This window comes from Orbicella faveolata, unplaced genomic scaffold, assembly GCF_042242905.1.
Source record: "Orbicella faveolata isolate gen_17 unplaced genomic scaffold, um_ofav_v1 contig_35, whole genome shotgun sequence".
Taxonomy (NCBI): Eukaryota; Metazoa; Cnidaria; class Anthozoa; order Scleractinia; family Merulinidae; genus Orbicella; species Orbicella faveolata.
This window is the reverse complement of record NW_028301564.1, coordinates 21162930-21179976: the sequence shown is the minus strand read 5'-3', so window position 1 is coordinate 21179976 and position 17047 is coordinate 21162930. Positions and strand designations below refer to the sequence as shown.

The 17047-nt window shown below is 38.8% G+C and overlaps 1 pseudogene across 1 annotated transcript; it reads left to right on the top strand.

The window, feature by feature from the left end:
* Nucleotides 1-1861: 1861 nt before the first annotated feature.
* LOC110064020 (hemicentin-1-like) lies at nt 1862-17035 on the top strand (annotated as a pseudogene). The gene is made up of 11 exons (XR_016201786.1): nt 1862-2073; nt 4779-5045; nt 5893-6201; nt 8930-9193; nt 9435-9713; nt 10633-10887; nt 12557-12806; nt 13238-13510; nt 13971-14246; nt 15398-15514; nt 16837-17035. The product of XR_016201786.1 is annotated as a hemicentin-1-like (transcript).
* Nucleotides 17036-17047: the final 12 nt, after the last annotated feature.

Genomic DNA, 17047 nt, shown 5'->3' with positions numbered 1-17047 from the left:
AAATCATAGATGTTTTTTTAACTCGATTCGCACGAAATGGATATTCATTGGGTGAGCTCAAGAGTTAATATATGAGGGCAAACAATAATGTCAGCAAAGAATACTTCTCAGGATTGATGAGTTTGTATGCCGAGTGTAAAGTAAGAGTTGACAATAATCAATTGCAACATCAAGCATGTGACCCGCCCGTGATGATCGAGCAGGGTTTCAAAGGTAATCTAAAAAGTGAGATTTGCCCAGAAAAACTCTCATCTAACTAGTCAATGTTTTAGAATTTAAATATCATGGCCCTTTATTCCCATATTTAAATTGTACAAATACAATTGAGGTGTTTTGCACTGTTATTTTAACCCTCGGATGTACAAGACAAGCTAACTAGCAACCCCACCGTGGTAGAAGGGAGAAATGGATGGAATCCTCTTGCGTTTGCGCTCTGTTTAGGCACAGCGAAATAAATTTACATTGATTAGATAGCCCTGAGCTTGTTCTACAAAATGACACCATATTTGTTGGTTGTGACGTCATATGATGCCAAATGACGTCATTTGACCCGTCAGCTTGGATCCGCCCTCTTGGATTTTACTTTTTTATTAAAAAGTCAAGAAAATTGATACAAAATCAAGCCAAAATGCTTATGAATTGTACATATTGGTGAATTTCTGGAATTTGATGAGGAAAACTGGAAAAAATACAGAATTAGGTCAAAAACGTTGATTTTTGGCCAAACCTACACGAAACTAGTGGTTGCTATGGAAACATAAAAAATGATGGACACACAATTGACATACCAAAATATCCGCGAAGGATGAATGAACAGCTACTGTAAGTTTCAGCCCCTTAGAGTAAACCGTCTTCAAAATTTTGAAAATACCTCATTAGGGGATGGCATCCAACCCCCACCCCCCGCCTTATACATCCGAGGGTTAAGGGGTACAACAACAACAACAACAACAACAACAACAACAACAACAACAACAATAACTTTATTAATGTGTCAAATACATTCTAGCCGAGGATAAAAAACCCTCTACTAATAGGGGACACATAAAATAAATTAAATAAATTATAAAATTTAAAAACCTAAATTTGATATTTACAATAAAAAGAGACTAAAATTTAGCTACATTATTTACAGTAATTCCAACAATTCTAAAATGGCTTCCTATATTCAAATACTTTGTTAATGACATTAACATAGAAATAACTTTGATAAACTGATTCTATAATACCTAATATTTTTAGATTTTGCCCTTGTCTCTTTGTTAAAACTAGCCTCTTGTCATGTTGTTTGAACAGCTTTTGTTACCAAAAAATAACAGATGCCAAAAATTTTATTCTTGATTTCGTCAGGCCAAGGGTGACTCTAAACTGTGATGAAATTAGTTTTGATTTAGAAAGTTGGACTTAAGCAATATTTGAGTCAGAGTTTGAGCTAATTTGCCTTATAGCTAAATGTTGCGAGACATGGGTAGGAAATGAGATTCCTTGATTGGCACCTGTCACTTCAAATGACTTGAAATTCCTGATGTGAACTAAGATAGGTCCAATCTTTATTTGTGTGAAATACCAATAAAATTCAATGTATTCTGTAAGCAGCAGCGGTGTTTAAATTTGATTCTTATTTTAGTGACATTTTTGGGATTTTGGGCAAAAAACCAGGGGGGTGGTCTAACTCCTAAGGGAAAAATCACAAAGGCGGCCCACTTTGTCTTTTAGAGTTGTTGGGTAGTACCTTCAATCTGGCAAAGTTTCATCCAAAAAGGAGAGATGGCATGTATCACCCCTGCCTGGTCCTCTGGTAAACTCGGTCTTAATTATCGATGTTATTCAGTTTTAAGTTGTTTATGAATACATGTCTTACTTCAGTTGATTCAGATATTTATTTTTGCTCTTTGCAAGTTCACGGTGGCTGGAGCGACTGGAGCAAGTGGAGTCTATGTAGTAAGAATATCAGTGGCATACAAACAAGGACAAGAGACTGCACAAATCCAAAGCCAAAGTATGGTGGAAATCAATGTGTTGGACCCAAAGCAGCTTTAAGAGAGTGCAGCACCAAGCAATACTGTCAGGAAGGTAAATGAAGACAACTAACGTTTTTATGGTAGTTTTCTTGACGATGACACACAACGCATAGCAAATAACAATTCCATCAAAAATGTTAAAATAACAAATGGATGGTTTCGACCCAGTTAGATAGACGATACCATGTAGTCTTGGGTTGGGGGTTGAATTGGACCCAAGTCTCCTAGTAGGTAAAACAATATCTCCCCCCTGGCCTCTACAGAGGATCAGAACAATACCTCCCTTCTTCCATAGGAGACAATATGCAAAAAGTTTACTAAACATGTGAAAAAGTACACTGTTCATTTAGCAGCGTTGAAGATGACCTTGTGTCGAAAACCGTTCGGTGTTTTCTACGTTTTAACTTTTTTAACCTTGTAAAGAGAATTATTTTTAAAATTAAAGCGAATATTATGGACAAAGAAAAAATCGTATCTGATTTCAAGAACACACAGAAAAGACGTCAGTGACGACGCAGGAACGGATTGCAACACGGGGTCCTGGTTGAGCGGAGGTAGCTCTTTGGCATGTTTGTTGATCGTAGTACAGTTTCTCTTTATTCTTGGCCTGCAGGATTTTTCTTCTTGTGGTGGGAGTCAGAAATTGTTCCTTTGGATTTTGAATCTACGAAAAAAAAATGGACGAAATAACTGCTGAGCCATTCTCTCTGTGTAAGAAAGTTGAGCATTGAGGATTGCCACCATTCCCTTGCAGACACAGTTCTTACGGAGATTTTTTTCAACAATTTTTTTATTGCGGCCTCAGCTTTGCTTTTAGACTGTGAATATGTTGGAGACGATATCGAGCGTTGAAAACCCCATTCTTTCTAGGAATCTTCAAAGATCTTAGACTTAAACTGAAAACCACCATCAGAAACTACTTCCACAGGTGTTCCAAACAGAGAAATTGTTTCCTCAATTCCTTAGTCCATCTCGAGTGGGAACTCTGAGAAGAAGGAGAAGTAATCAGTCATGATGATGAGATTGTAAATGGTTTGAACCCAGGAGTATCAGTAGTTCGTATAGTGTGATCGTCCGGGTGAGGGTAGCTCTGAAAAGAACTGTTGTTGGTGACTGACGTTTCGACAACCTGAGCGGAAGTCATCTTCAGAGTCAAGTGAATAGTTTTTTGTCAGTCAATGATGTTATAAGTCTGGTCTGATGAACATGATTGGTCAGTTTAGCCATGATGGTATTAGGTGAAAGACTCGTGTTAAGTTTGTCATCAGTCATTGGTGGGCTTCGATCCGTCTTATTGTTAGTCAAATTGGTCGGTTTTTGGTCCGTCTATTGTTGGTCAAATTAAGTCGGTCTGTTGGAAGTCCGTTTGTCGGTTTCGTTTCCGTCATGGATAAGTCGTTTGTAAGGCGCCGGTAGTTGTTGACATCTGTTAAGTGGCGTTCGTTCTATGTCAACAACGGACGACCACACTATACGAACTGATGATGAGATTGTTCAGGCCCAAACCCGCAGTGGAAGAGTTATACGAGCTCCTAAGAGACTGGACATTTAACTTAGCCACCCCTCCCAGGACATTTTTGAGTTACTGTTGTTATATTATATTATGGTATGTCTTGTTCGTCGAAAAACACGTGTGATCGCAAGTCAAAGGTTTGTTTGTAGTCTATTTCGAGTTGTCCACCGAGAGTAAGCGAGTGAATCTTTCATTGATGCGTGGAAATAAAGCCAATACATGTTGAACTGAACAGAGATATTCGTTTCCATCGAGACTAAACAGGTCAACAGATAGCTTCACCCGACGTCGACTTGTTGGTATAGGTTGTTATTTCAGTGGCTCTGATCTATGGAGTTTACTGGAAAATTTGCCAATCCTCTTCAAGTTCGGATCAATGCCTGGCCAATACATGGAATCACGGCCATTGCAGCTGGTTTCATCGATGCAGTCTTGTCCTTCATGCAAAATCAATACTATCTCATTTTGAAGAGACGATGGGATAAAAGTCCCTTCATTCAGCTAGATTCAGACCTACCATTTACCACTAAATGTTGTGACGGATTGGCCAGAAGAGTTTAGCCGCGGTTTTTGTCATCCACAGCGGTAATACTCTTTAATTAACTTGAGAGAGCTAAAGATCTTTCCACTGAGTTTTAAAAATCTCATGAAGTTGCAGGTCTTCAATTGACTCATCAACAATTTATCGTATTAGATCTTTACGACCACTTCAATATGAACATTATATAAGTCGTCATCAAATGGTGGCTCATCCACAGGAAAACGAGAAAGAGGATGCGTAGTTCGCGAAATCAGTGGATAGGAATAACAAATTCATCAATCTGTTTCAGGAGGTTCTGAATGGGTATGCTGGAATGCCAGCTATTGACTAAATTGTTGGAGGTTCGTCAGCTATCAGCTATCAGTTAAACTTAATCCAGACCCTCTCACTCACAGGTTCCGACTAGTCTGCAAAAAGAAAGCTTGTTGCACTAGCTTGGAAATACAGTTCGTCAATGAAGTATTCGACAAACAAGCCCTTTTTCCGGAGTTTGAGTTGAAAAAAAGGGACTTCAGTGCCATTAAAAAGTTATGTAATAAATATGTCATTTGTTTTTCTACTTTTTTGATACAATCGTGACTCTTATTTGCAAGTCAAATCCGTTTGACAAACCAAAGCACAGTACTAAAACTAAAAGTACAATACTACATAGCTAACTGAACGCGGTAAGATTTATCAGAGTAATAAGCCTTATCCTTTTCAGATTTTCCACTACGTTTTAAAACACAAGGGGGGAACCCATCCCTTGGCACGATGGAAATCCAAAAGAACAACACCTGGAATGAACTTTGCAACCCAAACTGGAACGAAGATGAGAACATTTTGACGTGCATGGCCATGGGTTACTTTGAGAACAGCTTCTATGAGCGCTACAATGACCACAATACTTCGAACGCAACTATCCGCCGTACCTGTTCGTCATTGACGAACTGCATGAATACGAACAAAAAGAAACCTCAACTATGCAAAGGTATTTGTCCTATCAAAATCGTTTCTTTCATAACCCTTACCCTGCAAAAACTGATATTTCAGGCAAGCAAGAAGATCAAATCGTTCTTTCATAACCCTTACTCTGCAAAAACTGATATGTCAGGCAAGCAAGAAGACACAAACACTCAAGCTTGTGCCAACCCAAACTGTGCTTGTTCTGCAAAAATCATAACTTTACAGACTTATAGTGTCAATCAATAACAGTGACATACAACGATCCAATTTGTCCTAAATCAGAAAATCATTTCCACGAAGCAACCAACAACGAAGCATTTGTAGAAAAAAAGTTTTAATTGCCAGACGTTTACATCTATTCCTTTTTCCCAGGAGAAACATGACAAAATATGAGTCCAAGCTTGGTTCGATTTCCGCCGCTCTCTCGAGTCAGGAGCGCGATCTCCCTTCGCGAACAGTGGCCCGTAATCAAGCCTAAGTGCAAGCCAGCAGAATTTAATTTTACATTTACCACAAACAAATCGAACAGCCACTAATTAGGCGGTTGGACTTAGCTTGAGGGTTTAAGCTGTACCTTGAGTGGGAGGGAGAGGGGGAGGAGAAAGCTGATTCAAAGAAACGGCTCCAAGTGATTGGTTCATTTAGAAAAAAACTCAACCCGCTTCCCTCAGCCACTAAGCAATCCCTGCAGAAAACCATTTTGCAGATCTGCGTCAGGTTGCATCGAGTGGGTACTCCTGCGTTTCTCAGCTAACACGACTCGTTGGGGAACAGATCCGTTGTTTACCCCTATAACAACCAGAGCACAGTTGTAGGATTCTTTTTGGCCAGCTGCAGTTTACTAAAATTCATTATATTCTCTATTACGCAAGTCTCTGTACGTTTAAATGGTGCCAGATCAAACTACAGTGGAAGAGTAGAAGTTTTTTACAGCGGAAAATGGGGACGGATTTGCCCTAACAAATGGGACATTATAGACGCCCAAGTCATTTGCCGTCAACTTGGCTTCAAAAATGCCATAGCTGAATTCACTGGGTCAGATGTTGAGGAAAGCAAACTTCCATTTCTGATGTCCGAGGTGAGCTGCATTGAGCAGGATTCTGAACTTGCATCCTGTGCGCGTATTGATGGAGAGGTAGACTGCCAAGGTGACGTTGGTGCTCAGGCATTGTGCGAACCATGTAAGAAATAATTACATTAACCGATTTGGAATTGTTTTTTATTATTATTATGTATCTCATACTGAAATACCAAAAATAAGTTACAGATCCCTATAAGCAGGCAATCGGAGCGTGTGTAGGGCTAAAAAAAACCGTCCGTTCTCAGTTCAGGAATGGTTACCTAGCTCGTGATCAAAATTCCTTTCTACGACTAAAAATAGTCGTGTTCAGCACGAAAATGCCGTTTTATTTCTTAAGATTTCAGCAATTTTTTGCGAGCTTTTGCCAGTATCACTGTATAAAACTAAACTCGACATAATTGTATCACAGCTGTAGAGGCTGTACGCGAAAAGAAGCCGTATCAGTTCCACTGCAAAAACGAAGTCCTCACAAGCAACTAAAATCCCCGTCGATCTTTGGCGAAACATAGAAGTTTTCTGTCAAAAATAATATATAGATTTAGGCCAGCCTAAAAGCGTAGCTCCTGGGCCGGGTTGTTCAGAGGCCGATTAAGCTAACCCAGGAAAAGGTAGAATTTTGATTTGAGTTTTGTAACTCTGCGGTGAGGTTTTCTGTAAATTGTTTTGAGTTTTAATAATCACCATACACACAAAACAAAGCAGCAAAAAAGATTTGTATAGAAGAAAAAGTTACAATTCGGTTAACTTTTAATCCTGGGTTAGCGTTAACCGGCTTCCGAACAATCCTGCCCTGTTTTTAACGAGTTTACCTGACATGAGCCCGCGATCCAATTGAAAACGAGCACTTGGTCAGCAGTATACATCAATAAACACGTGACCTCGATGAGCTGTAAACTTGAGCCCGCGATATGGTAACGTGAAACTGGTCAGTGGATACCTTGTTTTGACAAGTGTCAATTGATCAGAACATGGATGTCCAATATCAAAGAAGTACACGGTAAACCAAGGGCGTTTTCCATTCGACCAAAAAATCCGGTAAGAATTTCTGGAAATTTCCATGGGCGAATGGTACAGACTTTTCCAGTGTGGAAAACGACAAGCCGCACAGTTTTGTTCACTTGAAATTCTTCAATGACTTCGAGATTTAAATTGCAAATATAGAAGCAAACCAAACACTAGTATGTCGACATCGTGACTTTTTATAGACCACAACAGCAGGGACCTTGTACAAACCACAACGGCAACGAAAAAATCGCAAAACAAAGGGTTTAATGAGTCGTACAATGGTTCTGCACGCGTTATAAATCTTTGTACATTTCCTAGCCAGCCTACGCAAAACAAACAAGTACACTACGGGGGCATTATTTTTATAAAACGTTTTCTTCACGAATTTAGCTGCAGCTAGTATTTATCGACATATAAGTAGAATGACTCTTAAGTATTTTCATTTTCGAATACGCGTCGCCGTCATCCTTGCGTAAGATGTCCAACTCGCTGAATCGCGACCAAAAGAACTAGCGCTGAATAGAAAATTGAGAATTTGCATAATTTCCGAAAAAGAGGACAACCTCGCGAGGTATACCCAAATTTTCGAAGATATTTTCCTGGAAATTTCCGTTCCATTTGATTTTCATCCCGGAATTTCCAGAATTTTGGGTTGAATGGTTCGCTTTTCGGAAATTCAACAATTTCCGGATTTTCTGGGACTTTTCCCTGGAAATTTTCGTACCATTTGCCCCCGTTTCAAAAAAACTTACGGAAATTTTGGTCGAATGGAAAGCGCCCCAAGGCTGCATGTCTCTGTCAACCTATCATTTGAAGTATGGCCCCCTTGTTGCACGACTCCGTCGTCGCCGTCGTGCGTACGCGCCCACGAGTAATACCGCTAGCCATGATAACCATGAGAAAATCATCCCATGGGTTTCCTTTCCTTTCCTATATGAGTATGGGGCTCCGCTTGGCGGCCCTTCGGGCCCTTCGGGGCGCCAGAGCTCCGCTATAAGCTTACTTGGGCGCCGCCGCCCGAAATAAAAAGTATTATTAATACTATTAAAAATAAATTGATTAGTAAGTAAGTCTTCAGAAAAAACTTTCAGTGCTTTCACTCGACTGAAACTATTTTTCAACCACCATATGAAAAAAAGTAATCCACTCACCAGCTTTAAAAATTCGACCCTACGCCTGTTTCAAAACTAAAGAGATGAAGCCAAATTGTTTTTTTTCAATTTTAACGTTCGAGGAGTTGAACTCAAGGATTTTTGAAGATACCCAGCTCATAATTCAGGAAATAGCAAGCAAGTACACGAACATGAAAGTGATCAAAACTAAGAAGATTACAAGCAATTCAGACGGGTTTATTACATTTAAAGATGCAAGTGAATAACTTCCATCTTTGGGCTTATGATTTGTTAATGAATTTGATAACCTGGATAAGCGGGGAAGTGCCCCGGGCAAGCAAAATTTGAGAGTTACTTGCCCAAAGGGAAAGCTGGAATCCAAATATTTTTCGAGCCTTGGTGTGTTATATCGGCTACAAACACCAGCTATACAATAACATAACTTTTTTTCGTGCCAGATATGTATGATGATGCATATATTTCCAAATACAGTTTTCTTTCCTTCAAAATTGAGAACTGCCACATTTCAGAACGGTTGCTTTAAAATCATGTGCAATGAAAATTGAACATATGCATACGCAAAACAAACGGTTTCGATTTCGACTAATTTCACCACTAGTCACAAGCATACCCTTGCATTTTCCCCAATATGTCAGCATTGTATCCACTTCAAGGTGTTTCCAATCTGAGCCGACACTGTGTTTGTTATAGTGGAAGATAAGGAAGTTCTGAATATAGAGACAATGGTTATGGACATTGGCACAAAAGAAACCTTCAGCTGTACCCTAAAAAACGAGACAACGTTAATCAGATGGTATAACAGCACAGGCCAAGAACTCCATTCCGAATCTGGTGGAAGGATTAAGACGTTTCGAAATGGTACATTTACAATAGAGAGCGTTAAGCTGTCTGATGGTGGAACATATGCATGCAAAGGATTAAAATACATTCAGTACTACACCATTTATGTTAACGGTAGGTCGAATTATTTTTAAATGATGGATTGGAAAATATCTAATGAAGCTTATCTCCTTTAAGGTAACTAGATTCACATGAGCACTGAGGAGAAGCAAAAGCTTTCAAGTGTTTGTGACTTTCAACCGTTAGCAGGGTGGACTCCAGCAATTAAGTTGCTTCTCACATATAACTTATAGAAAGCATTAAAAACTATGCCTTCTTTAATTTTTTTTAAGCCAGGTTGTCTTTCTCTCCACAGCACGTTTTACTAATAAGGATCTCCATCAAACCCTTGTTTTCGGCACGCCTGGCATCCTTAACTGTAGTGCTGAGGGAAATCCAGCCCCTAGGTTCACGTGGACCAGAACAGATGGAAAAAGACTGGATAGGCAAAGATTCAGGCAACAACCTAATGGGAACATGCATGTTAATCCAGTTTTTAAAGACGACGATGGAGAACTCATTTGCACCGTAGAGCAGAACAGGGGAACTGAGCGGACGACGGGAAGACGCCAATACATAACCGTTTCTATTATTGGTAAGCAAACGCAGCTTTCATGAAAAATTTGTAAAATTCAAAAGCAAAATTCATTTTGATTTTGCCTTAGCAAAGCGTTGCAACTGATGAGTTCAGAGACAGATCTAGGAGAGGGGTCCAGGGGGCCCGCCCCTCTTCTTTTGGGAGAAAAAAGAAGAAATCACAGAAGGAAGAAAGTCCGGCAGGACAAGCAAAACAAAACCTTCCCCCCACCCCCTTTGGCTCAAGGTCTGGATCCGCCACTGAAGTTCATGGACTCGTGCAAGACTGTCCAAGCACGCCTTTTACCTTGTAGTTATTGAATGCCACAAATGGAAGTGGAGTAAACATTTCATCTTGTTTTTTCTTCCACAAACGATACATTACAAATTACAAAAAAATACATCAGTTGCATTATACTTTATTACACCATATTCAAGGAAAACTAAATTAAAATCAAAAAGAGAAAGAGATGCAATGGACTAAAAAAGGAAATAAATGTAAACAAAACATGAGTAACGATGTCCTTTGAATAGTAAAAATCTAATAAATGATTGATAACACTGCTCATTTTATCTAAATCTGGAAACAGAGAAAAAAAATGCGCATATTGATCGATAAGGATTTCCTGGTTATTGGATACGATACAAACCTGCCCAAAATCAGTTTCGGAAACAATTATTCAGAAAATAATTAGAGCATTAATTTAAAAAATTGAGGCACACTAATCCGCCTAAGGACAGAATACTGTGGACTACCAGACATGTCAAACAAATGATTTGAGGTTTGTTTTCCAAGTCTCACTCCATTCCAACTCTTTGAAACATTTCATGTCTTATTGAGCTTTCTAAAATGAAATAAATCATATTTAAAATCTTTCTCCTAGACACTCTGATTATACAACTTTATTACATTTTTGTGTTCCTCTGTTTTTCTTTAGTTCCCCCTAAGGTCCAATTATTAGGACCAAACTGGACCATGCTAGAGGAGGACAGATTAAATCTGACTTGCGTCATCAAAGCAGGTTTCCCGAAGCCACAAGTGTCCTGGTATAAAAACAACATACTTTTGGTGGATGAGGAGAGCGCGAATTTGATCCTAGAAGAGTTAACAGATAAAGATGAGGGGCAGTACAAGTGTAAGGCACAAAATTCCGGTGGTGTTGCTGATGCCATCATAAATGTTACTGTTGATGGTAAGTCCAGAGAAGTCCTTGTTTTTGTTTGCCTTTTAACATTTATGAACGTCAAAATAAAACGGGTCTTCCTTGAAAAATCTCCCTTTCTTGTAGCAGTAGTCTTGGGCGAACATTGTTCACGTCGGCGTTTTTTATCTTCAGTGTAGTAAAAATCAGTCGGAAATCACAAGTGTTATCTCATAATGGAAGTTAAAGTTGGTAGAAGGGGCAGTTGCAATAATTAGTGTATCCATCAAAATATTGCGATTTTTCTTCACCAGTAATTGACCAGACACACAGAGCAAGGGGAGCAAATTTGAGCCATCTGGTGCCGGCAATTACTAGGGCCTTAGGAAAGAACGACTACGATAACGCTCGTTCAACATATTTTATTATTGTCAACAAATTTCATCGTCACGAATACAACAAACATTAGTCTGTTTGCTACAGTACAGAAGTTAGTTTAAGCGGATTCTCATTTTGCCAGCCCCAGGCACACTGTTTCTGGTGAACGCAGACAAACATTCACAACACAATTCGAAGCAAATTTGGAGCCTTTAAAAAGACTGATAGAAAGAAAAAGTGATTTACATCAAAAGCTATTAAAACCTCCACACATGTCCAATATGCACAAACAGATACCAATCGTCAAAACACCCTCACCAATCGTACCATTGGTAAATGATCACTATTCGTCAAAGTAGCCTTGTCGATTGGTGCCATTGGTACCACTGGTACAAATCGATTCCAACGGAAACGTAGTTAGTCGATTGGTATACCATTTGTAAACTGCATATATTAACAACCGGGGGCCGCGCGTAAACTACTTGTCGATTGGTACCATTGGTACCAATGGAAAAGTAGACAGCCGATCGGTATGCCATTTGTATTTGCATAAAGCGTGCGATCTCAAAAGTGCTAAATGAATACAATATGTATATTCTTCGTTCTTAAAGTGTGCGAGCCCAAAGACACGCTAAATACAATGTATATTCTTCGTCCTTAAAGCGTGCGAGCCCAAACACACGCTAAATACAATACTCTACATACAGTATGTATATTCTTCGTTCTTAAAACGTGCGAGCCCAAACACACGCTAAATACAATTTATATTCTTCGTTCTTAAAGCGTGCGAGCCCAAACACACGCTAAATATAATTTACATTCTTCGTTCTTAAAGCGTGCGAGTCCAAACACACACTAAATACAATATGTATAGTCTTCGCTTCGTTCTTTAAGCGTGCGAGCCCAAGCACACACTAAATACAATGTAATAAGTGCAATTCCATTGACACCAATCGTACCATTGATACCAATGGAAGAATAGAATTCACCCCTACTCAGCCAGAAACAATTGGAAATATTCTACGACTTTAAATGAGATGCATTTCACCAATGGAACACCAATCGAATAAGTGCAATTCCATTGGTACCAATCGTACCATTGGTACCAATGGACGAGTAGAATGGACCCCCACTCAACCTGAAGCCATCGGAAATATTCTTAGTCTTTATAAATACCCATATGGAGACATTTCACCAATGGATTACCAATGGACTGAGTGCCATTCCATTGGACTCCGTTTCTGTGTATTGGACAACCTTCCTAAAAAGGGGATTCCAATTGATCTTCGCCTCAAACAATTCAGTGGCATTAAAATTTGCTCTTATTTTGTTTTTGTTTTAGTTCCACCTAAAAAAAAATCCCCTACTCAAGAATCATTCTGTTCAATTAAACTCTACATTTGCAATCAAATGTTATGTGAAGGGAGATCCCCCACCAGAGGTCAACTGGACTAAAGATGGATTGGACCTTGGTATAAAGGAAAACACACTCACTATCGACAGGGTGACTTTTGAGGACGCAGGTTGGTATGGATGCGGTGCAGAAAATTGGGCTGGAAAAATTCAAGCAATATTCTGGATTGACGTAACAGGTAAACGACTTTTTCTACTTCACAATATTTCAAGGAATAATACACAGACTTTAATGGCAGTCGTGGGCAAGTTATTTTTGCTATAATTATCTACAGTGTTACAATGAGAAGGCATTGCTTTCTTAATTATTTTCTGAATTCGGTAGGGACTCCGAGAGTTCGCTTGAGAGTTGTATGTCTCAAAGCCGTTCTTGGTTGAAATGTATCTTCACAACTGCTTAACTTGCCTGCATAGCAGTGATGATCATTCGTGTCTTTATATCTCTCTCTGAAGTTCAAATTTAAGATCTTTCATACATTCACCTATTATCAAATTAAACCAGTGGTCACTATTTTAAAAGGGACAATTTGACTCGATAATAGTCATTACCAAAGCAATATTTTGAGGCAAAAAAAAAAAACTACTAAGTGGAAAGTATTGTTCCCTTAAGTCTCTCCTCAGGTTATTGTGTCTCCAAGAAGCCAAACCGTTCCTGAAGGGAAGACAATTAAGTTTATCTGCAAAGCCACGGGTTTTCCAAAACCGGCGATAACCTGGGAGTTTAATGATGGAAGCCTCCCTTCGCTTGCAATTGAGACACACACCGAGGAGGGATACCAACTGCTTCTTCCAAACGTGACAAAAAACATGAATGGTACATTCAAGTGCACAGCAAAAAACAAGGCGAGCAGAGCAAACTCAACCTCAACTCTTCGTATTTTAGGTAATTACCTAAAATAACAAAAACAATGAAAATAAAATAAAGAAATAAAAAAAACATATTTTAATTCATAGTTATCAAGAGGAAAGCAGTCACCAATACATCCTTTTTCGGAAGACACTGTTAGATGGTGTGTTATCTGTTTCTGGAGTAAAGTGCGCAGAATTCCCTTTAAAGTTATGAATGCTTGTTTCTGTTATTTTCTTTTCTGTATCTTCTGGGACAAAAACCGGTAGTTCTGATCTAATGTAACAGTGTCGAAATTTGTTTTCGGAGTCGAGGATTAGTGGATCGTAGTGTTAAGCTATTATTATGCCTGCCTCTAAATTTCAGTCTAGCTACACTTGAATTGCCTTTCAGTAGCACCTTTAATTTCAACTTTTGTCCGTACATAGGTTTATCTCCTAATGGGGGGTAAATGTGCTAAATGGTTGATTACATTGACTTCTTATTTCTTAAACAGAGAAACCCACTTCCCAAATTATTCCCCAAGATTACCCCACTCTAATGGCAGGAGATGCACTTAAACTGACTTGCAAAGTCAATAGAGTGACAATGAATATCAAATGGAAGAAAAACAGCGCCTCAGATATTCCAAGAGCACACATCGGTCCGCGACTAGGTGACGAAATTACGCTTTATATTAAGAACGTTGTGCCCGATGACAGTGGAGTTTACTCTTGTGAAGCACAGAATATGGCAGGTACCGTGTCTGCTACTGTGAAAATCACAGTCAGGGGTAAGCCATATTGAATATGTCACAGTTATGGACTATTTAAAGGGGCTAGGTCACACAACTTTTGGCAATTTCAGCACTGATCAAATGGTCATAGAATTAACTAAAATATCACAAAAGCGACTTAAAACTATAGAAGATCTCAAACAAAACACAGGAAAGCCAAGAAGGGACATGGATGGCCAAAACTGGGGAGGATTAAAATGGATTGCATTTGGGTAAATTTGAAAAACGTCGGCCGACCTTTTTTCAAATTTATATTAGTTTATATTAAAGTGTCATTTACACAGCTGGAAAATAATTCTCAGTTGTTATGTGGCCGTGATTTTGCAAATGAAACACTTTTGCTCTGCGAATTTGACGTTTAGAGTTCATAATTGACAAAATTAAGCAAAATTACCTAAAATACCGTGACCTAGCCCCTTTAAGAACAAGATAACGCATGCATGATGTGGGAAATGTTTAATCGGTCCAAAGTACAGAATAAAAAGCTAAAAATAAATTTAAATAAATTTTTGAAGAGGATTTAGAAAGGCTGTGAACTGCAAGACTATGTACAATAACGTGCACATAGCCTGGTGAAAGAAGGAAAAAAAAAAAAACAAAACTTAGCTACCCAATCCGGTGTCAAGCAGTATAAAGAGATTCAAACCGGCGTTTCTGAATCCCCGGGGACCGGGGGAGGGGCTTCTTTGGCTCTCGCTTACAGCCAAATGTATCCAAAACGTATAAAAGTAACTGCAAGTTTGCATTAAAAACAGGAGTATTTGAAATTCATCAAACATACCTGTCATACTACGGCTGCCATGGGAACATCAAGTTTCTTCAACAATGACGTGTCATACCAAACTGTTTCCAGATAAACTTCAAAAACGTCATCAAATTTCATTTCAAAGTCAAAGTTGGTGAAAAGGACCTGAAAAGCACCCTCCTATCTCAGCAAGGGTAAACCTTAATTGATTCAGGATTTTTAATATTTCCCCGCTTAGCTATTTCACAGCATGAAAACTCTTAGCCACAGAAGAAAATTAGATAGTAATTTGGTTCAATTAGGCAGAATAATTACCCAAAAATTCCGGACTCTTTTTTCATCATATTTCTTACCATTAAATACGTGCTGATAGCAACATTTCTGTGCTCGAATGTCTCGACAGCTACACCTTCAACATCCGGTGGTTCTCTTGAGTGGTATTACATTGTCGGGCCTATATCTGCTTTGATTGTTTGCGCTGTTGTGATTGGCTGTTGCATTGGTAGACGTCGACAACGAGGTGAGTGGAAGTGACTTAGCGAGCGATCTTGGTGAGTACTTAACAATGATTGGAAGAAGTCGAGAAAAATATCGTGATTTGTCAGCGGCGAGCAGATCTATTATATCCCGAAGCCGGAGGCTGAGACAAATAACTGATTTACGAGATCACGATAGATCACGATATTTTGCGATTTTCGAGTTGAATCATTGTTTTATCATTCTATCACCAAGTTTGTTTTGATATTTAAATCACTCTCTGACAGCTCAGGGAAGAGATCTGATATTTTTCACACAAGAGCCTGGTTAAAATTTCGAATGCATGAGCAGACTGTTAATTGCAGCAAAACACATTTAGACGGTATTACGAACGAGCAGACCTTTATTTTCAGGCATTTGCAGTTCACGTGGTAGGTTCTCAAAGAACAAAATAAACGGAATGATAAATCTTTTTACTGTATGACTGAGAATATATACTTCAATGTGATTGGCTGAGAGCAGGCCAAATTATTAAATATTACTTTTAACTTTGCATGGCAGTGCAAATTTATACAGGCGTGTTGGTAATTTTCTCAGTGATATAATAAATGTGTAATCGTAGGAATGCGTGAACAATTGAAGATTTTCGCTACTCATGATATTTCTTTCCAAAAAATTATGCTTGAGAGGTTTATGTAAAAGGAATGTTTGGAGGATAATTAAATAGCAAGAATAGCCCGGCAAAAAAAACTCCACCACTAAGTTAAGTGCACACAGTAGACGAATTTTGTTGGTGGACAATTGCATGCACGATTTCTTGGGTTCTTTTATTTGTTTTGGATTCTTTGTTATTGTCAGTGGACGGTCATCTAAGCTGTTCGCTCTCTAGTTTGAACAGCGACTTGGTTATATACTTGATGGGTAAATGAGTAAGTAGAACAAGTCATAGACCACCTGTCGATATTGATGTTAATGTATTCCACTGCTGATCTACTTATCTTTTAAGCCATTGCACCGAGCAAGAAAAGTACATTGGGTCAACAACAGGTGATCTATTTCTTGTTGCCCCACGAGGTATATCCTCTGAATAGACCCTTTGCACGACCTGGTCACATGGTACAAAATCAGCCATGCCTGAGCGCAAGTTGTACAGTGAGACTTCCAAACCAAAGCAACTCGTACCAGTTCAGCTTTCAAAGACTTTCCTTTGTTTTGGAAGTCTCTTGGGCAACTTGCATCCTGGCATGGCTGATTTTGTACCAGGTAAATTGGTCAGGCAAAAACCTTTGGATAATGTTGGTTTCTAGATTTTCTAGCTCGTACCTTTTTTTTTCTTTGTTTCATGATTTGTCCTTTGGTGTGCAGCTAAGGCCAGGTAAGTTTAGTCAAATGTTAACTATTAAATGAATGAATTTTTTTGATATTCTCTTCGAGGGTCACCTGGATCACTTGCCGATGTTAAAATCGTTGTTTTGACTCTTTGAATGACTACCCATAGTGTCAACATAATTTGCATTAATTTTATAATTTAAAGGTGTAAACCTTTCTCAATTATTTAGTAATGATGAAGAGGAAG